We start from the raw sequence: 6,863 nt of genomic DNA, 5'->3' as shown, positions 1-6,863 counted from the left end.
ATTTGGCATATTTACTAATAATTTCTAAAACACACATGAAAATGAATATATATGTGTGTATATATATTATTAATTTATTGTTTATAATTATCATAGTATATATTTAAACTATCATTATCAGAAACCAAAATATTGCTCTGACAAAAAGGTATAGAAAATTGACTATTCTATTATTTATTTGGGAAAATTTTGATAAAATTTTTTTACACATTTGTTTAAGAGAATATCATTGCCTCATAATTTCTTATCTAAATTATTACTTAATTTAAGTCATTCCAACTTGACCCTCTCTAATCAATCTGCCACATTTCCACCAAAGTTATATCAGGGTATGACTATGTCCTTCTTTCTGCTTAAATGGTTCCACATTCTTTTCAGGTTAAATCCAAGCTGCTGGAGCGCACCGTTCAGGGGTTTCATTATCTGACCTCTGCCTCTGTCTTTTCTTATTTCCTGTCATACCCCATATTCATTTGCTACCAATTTGCCGTTGCCTAAATGATTAGTCTCACTCATGTGTTTTATGTGTTTACATGTCTTTTCCTCAACCTAAAATATTCTTTCTCCCCATTTTAACCAAATATAATTTTAATGGTCTTTCAAGATTCCAATCAAGAATCACTTCTTCCTAAAAGCCTTTATCACCTCTCCTTTCCCCTTCTCTGATATCCCTCACTGACGTACACACGGCAACCTTTAAAACGTAAAAAGCCAACAGATTGCGACATGGAAAAGTTATCTGCTGACCTGAATTAGTCACTGCCTAATGCCAAATCTATTCTTGCTTCGGCTTTCTTCACTGGACTACTCAACATGTGTGTGCACGCACACACACACATGTGCACACACAGACACACACACACAAATGTGAAACCAGCAAGGGTATCAGAGGTCCGATAAAAATCAAGGACCAGCTGGTGGCACTCAGTACAACTGTCCCTGTTCCCACCCTAAATTTAGCCATAGAAATAAAGTATTTCACTCTGATTCCCTTCAGTTACTATCCCATTCTGCTTACTCATGGCTTCTTTTCTGGAGGTGATAGCATTCCCTGATTAAAACACATCATTTTTACCATTGAACCTCAAAATATTTTACAAATACCACCCCAGTTTCTTTGAGGTGGTTAGAAATCACTATAACTCCTCCTCTCCTAGTGAGAAATATTCATATAAATACTTTGTGGTCATCAATGCTGTTCAAATTGCTTTCTAAACATAATTATTCATTAATTCAGTCGATATCACTCAAGAAAGTGAATTCTCATGCTACATGTTCTGCTCCCAATCCACATCTATTTTAAGTTCTGGAGTTTCAACTAAGAGTTAAACTAGACTATAAGAAGCAAAACTATCCCAGTCTTTGAGTTTACGGTTTTCAAAACAAATACTCACTTTATAAAACTGTCCTCTGATTATTTGAGAATTGAATGCAAAAATTAGGTTCAACAGTAAAAGAAGAAAGCCCTTAATCAGTAGAGAAGATAATTTTCAACCCTGAGAGATCCTACAGAGTTTCAAGGTAAAAAATACAATTTCACAGGCACATAGAATTGGTCCAAGGCCACCATTTTACTTTACAGTGGGTGGGGACAGTTGACATGTAGCTCCAGTGATGAAGAAAGAGGTACTCTAGGGGTTCACTGTGTCAACAAGAGCAGCATCAGGCCACACACGCCCTTCCTGACAGGGTACATTGGTTCTGACACACATTCCATGCATGAACCAGCTACTCTTGTGGCCTGGAGTCAGACTGGCATCCCAGTTGAAAGTTTTATTAATGCAGGAAAGAGGATTTAAGCATTTGGAAGCACTTACTTGGTTTTTATTTCTGGAGCAAAAGACTCTTACTCTGGGAGCGGGAGGAATGTGCCTTGCTTTTAGATAAGAGTGTTGAGATGCCAAAGATGAAAACGTGAAATGGAAAATAAAATTCAGACCTAAAAGAAAGTCAGTTTTAAGGGTCTGCCAAATGGAAATGAATTTAATCATCCCCTGATACTTTTGATTTTGTTTTTGAATATGACAGAAACTTTTTTGGTTAAAGAGGGATCTACCCAAGTGAGCAAAACATCAGGTGTTTTGATTATGGAGGACCCACCCTAAAAAAGCTGAAAATTACTTTGCTATTTCTAAATAATTATTAATATATCACTATATCATATCGAAAACCAACAAATATGTTATGTTCATGATGATTGGCTTGTTTTGCATTGAGTTTCCTTTGTCATCATTACAAATGTAAAGGTGGAGGAACAAAAATTAACAGTAAATTGAATAACTTCACTTTCCTTTTCCCACATTGTCTTGCCAATCTTCAACTAACAATGTTCTCTGCTCACAAAATTTATAAAGATTTTCTTGAATGCGTTTATTCGCAGTGCAAAAATGCTTCATGAAATACATAGCATTCGCTACATGCTGATGAAAATAATCTTCCCGTTTTAATTTTTTAAAGATTTTAGGCAAAAAAAAAAACAACTGATGGACAAAGGATAACTTAAATACTGTCTTGAAATCAGACAAAAAGAAAATAACTTTAACTGCCTTTAGAAAGTATAATTACATTCCATTTAGAAAGAATGACATTCACCTTAGAGTAATCTTTATAAGCCATTTATAAACCACTTGAAGTAAATTCTCTGATTATTGTGAATATTTAAAGTAAGTTTGGAAATGTTCAAAAGAGATTAAAATAGTATATACTCCTCCATAGACTTTTAGAATGTCACCCTCATTACAATTTTCTATGTGATTTTATAATTTTATTTTGCCATTTACTTCATTTTTCTTCTTCCCTGCAAGTAGGATCGGAGAAGCAGAAATATGGGTCAGTGATGGACATATCGATAGTGTTAGGTTTAAGACATGAATAATGATGGGAAGATGAGGAATGCTGAAGACAACAGCAATTCTTTTTAGTGAGAATGTTGATCCTCAAGCGGAGAAGCATTAGATAGAAGTAAAACATGAGTATGCATGAAAGGAACAAACCACATTTTTGGACCATATTTCCTTTAGTTATTTTTCATCTTCTCATTGAAACTTCTTCCACAAAAATAATTAGTGTGACCAGCTTTTCAAATAAGGAAACAAAGCCTCAAAATCAGTAAAAGTCATACAGCTGTTAACAGAGCTCAATTTCCTGTGCTTTTTCTATTATGCCATGTTTTTTCATTATTCCATGTTTTTTCTCAATGAAAGGACCGTGACATCGTAATGAAAGTCAACAGTCTTGAAAAAAGTTTTCAGTGCTCAAATCTGAAATGTTCTCTCAGAATAACAATTGAATCCAGAACATTCTCTCACCGTAACAATTGACATCCATAATGTCTTCTTAGAGCAACAAATCAAAATTCAATAATAAGCCCTCTCAGCACAATCTTGTTCCAAATACCTCTGAGTTGGCTGGGGATATTAAGGACAGCGAAAGACCTAATCTGAGTCCTTCTAATGCACACGTAAGAGCAGATCAAAATGAGTACTCAACATCAGGTACTTTAAAAATGGGAAATGGGTACTGTGGACAAAATAAAAAGTGACACTCCCATCCATCTCATTTTCTCAATCTGTGTCCTAATCATCTTCTCCTATAGCAATTTCCATGAAAAAGACCCAGTAAGAACCATAATTTGATAGCACCGATATGGAGGCTCTGTTCTTGTGAAAATCCAGGGGTTACATTGGATCTCTGGGTTACTTACGTCCAAGTGGAAGGGATGCTGTATGCCAGCTGGAGAATCTCTGCCAGTAAACAAGGCACATGACCCCCTCCCTCACACTTCTGTCATGGCCTGTCCCTCCCTGTTCCATCCCCTCCTGTCCTACCAAAATGCCAAACTTACTTGTCATTGACTCACTTCCTCTTTAGATATGCTTATGGGAGCAACAGTCTAATCATTATTGATTCACCTATTTTTTCTTGCTTAGAGAGATTAATTATAATAATACTATGAATTAAAATACTTTTACAGCTAGTCTTGTTGATCAGTAAAACAACACTCAAAATGTTTCCTCATAATAGAACATTCTAAACCAAAATACACTCAGTAGAGCACTAACCACGGCAATATTCTTCTAAAATATATTTTTTATCTGAACCTGCATTAATGTAGAAATAGATCAGTTATCTGAGAAGGTAATTTATGCAAAATATGTAATCCCAGTTGCTATTAGAAAAACAAAGTAGACCAAGTTTGGTAAGAAAGAGACGCTTTCTTAGGTAAACATCTCCAAAGAAGGCTTTTTTTTTCTTGCAAAACAACAATTACATCTCTAAAATTAAATCTACTGGTGCAATACATAAATATTCACAGAAGTGTTTTGTACTGTTAAAGGACAGAAGAACTTTATGATGGTTTGTACCAATGTCAATATAACTAAGTTTCCCAGGATCCCCATCCCTGTATATTTCTGGTGTAGAGATGGACAAAAGAGAAGTTTGTGCGAGATGTGGAAAGCTAAAGTGAAGCTACAGATGTGGTGCTCTGAAGCTTAATGTGGTGAATACAAGGTATCTCTGGAGTTTGAAATTGTTGCCAACCTGCCGGCTCATCTCACTGGGAGGAGGCAGCAGCTGGGCCTACAGGCCCTCACCCTGGCTCCCACTAGATCTCCCTCTGCTTCTAAGAATCTATCTCATTGCTTCTTCTGCAAAAGACCTGCACTATCAAGGTTGGAGAAAATGAAAGACAGAGTTTGACTTCATGGGTCCAGTATGTCCTTTCATGTTCTAGTTTGTCTTCATTCTCTTCTGCGTTGGGGTCAGGCTTTCTTTCCAAGAGCCGACTGACAATGACTTCAGATCACTGTCAGATAGAAGGGCAGCAGCCTTCCAGAAAATTCTTCACCAGCTGCTGTAATTGCACAATGTCTACTCCCTCTAATAAGTCCCTTGTTCCAAATTGCTCATAATGGTTCCTCTTCCCTTACTGATTGCTTACTGATACAGAATAGGGCCCTAATCAAGGAATAAATAAAGAGTCTGAAATTCATTATCCATGTTTCCAGGTAGTAACTGTCTTTGAATCTTGGCTAGCCTTGTGACTCACTTTTGATTAATTGAATATGGCAGACATGATGCTCCACGACTTTTGAGGCTAGGTCATAAGAAGCTTGCAGATTCTGCCTGGTTATTTTGAAAAACTCACACTGGGAAAACAAAGTCCCCATGTAAGAAGTTCGACTAACCCGAGACTATAGCGCCGTGAGAAATTCCAACGACTTTACCTGTGCCCAAAGAGGGCAGATAATGCTTTATATTAATTTATAATAAAATGGTTCCTGAGTGGGCCTATTCTTGCTAGGAAATAAAAACTATAATAGTACATTCACCTCCATGGATAGTGACCTTGCCTCCTTACTTCTTCATCTCTGTACTGTTCCTGGAATTCTTGCTTTCAGTCTCTCTTCACTCCAATCCATTATATATACATATATATCATTACTACATTAAATCATCTTATTATTTTCATCTTACTATTAAATAATTCTTATAGTCATTTTACTATTATTAAATAATTCTTCAAAGGGCCCCATTATACATGAGGATAAAGTCTAAAATCTTTCACTCATCTTCTATCTCTATTTCTATCTCCATTTTCTATTGCCCTCCGGATTGACTTTCCCCCTTGCGGCTAAGAAGTCTTTTATATCCCTGCCTATGCCGTCATATTGCCACCCTTATGGGTTGTAACACCCGCCCTGCTGATAGACTTCCCATTCTCTCATTTACCTTCATAAATTGTACCCAGCCTTCCACATCAAGTTAAATCCTATCTCCTCCATGAAGTTTTTCAATTCCTCTTTCTTCTCTGACTTTTTGTTACACTTACTATAGAAATCTTATTTATGTTTCTAAGTATATTTTTATTTCCTAATTAGTTTACAATATTATTGAAGAGAGATATATTATTCATCTTTATATTTTTCCAAAGGAAAGTATTTATTGGAGTGGTATATTTATTTATCTTCTATCTTCTATGATCTTCCCATAAAGTACTTTAAGAGAAAATAAATTGTCCCTAACCATATTGAAAAAATTATACTGACAGCTTTCGATAAAATTTTTACTAAAATTATTACTAGCTCTGGTATTTACACTCAAGAGATGATTGTGGAGCAATTTTATCTAATCTTTATAAGCATGAAAATCTCTTTTTAATTAAAAATATTATGAATTCCTCTCATGGTGGCTATTGGACTTTTGACACAATACATAACAAAAAGCTACTCTGCATTCCATGTTACTTTTAAACAAGTTTCTCTTTTATTAATCACAGCAGCATTCAAATTAAAAATCATATTGCAAATTTCTGCAGCATATGGTACTTAACTATTTAGGCTATAGGTAATGATTGAGGTAAATATAGATTCTAAGGTAACTTGCAATAACCTCGTATGCCCAAATTTGCCGCTTTTCTATTCTGCTTTTTGCATCTCTTTAAGAGATTATATTTGAAAAATTATCACTGTTTAAATTCACTCTAGGTCTATGGCCATGCCATCCTGAGCAAGCCCGATCCCGTCTGATCTCGGAAGCTAAGCAGGGTCGGGCCTGGGTAGTACTTGGATGAGACACTGCCTAAGAAGACCAGGTGCTGCAGGCGTAAAAGAATGAAATAAAATAAGGGATTGTAAACTGACAAGGTCCTTGCAATCTGAGGTCAACCAAGGGTTGCCTCGTCTAAACATAAATAAAAAATAAAACAAAAATAAATGTCACTCTAGAAAAGTTGGGTTTGGTTTGGCAAAAACCTTGATGCTCAGAAATAGAGGAATGTAAGTTATAATATGTCTATGAAATTATTTTCATGGACACAAAAATATATTAAAATTTTGTAAAAACAAAGAATTTTGTTTTTA

General features: G+C 35.5%; 1 pseudogene; it reads left to right on the top strand.

The window, feature by feature from the left end:
* Positions 1 to 6,488: 6,488 nt before the first annotated feature.
* Positions 6,489 to 6,607, top strand: LOC111740757 (annotated as a pseudogene).
* The last annotated feature ends 256 nt before the right edge of the window (positions 6,608 to 6,863 follow it).

Source organism: Pteropus vampyrus, unplaced genomic scaffold (genome assembly GCF_000151845.1).
Source record: "Pteropus vampyrus isolate Shadow unplaced genomic scaffold, Pvam_2.0 Scaffold67, whole genome shotgun sequence".
NCBI classification, from domain to species: Eukaryota; Metazoa; Chordata; class Mammalia; order Chiroptera; family Pteropodidae; genus Pteropus; species Pteropus vampyrus.
The sequence above is the reverse complement of the archived record's forward strand: the minus strand, read 5'-3'. Positions and strand labels throughout refer to the sequence as shown.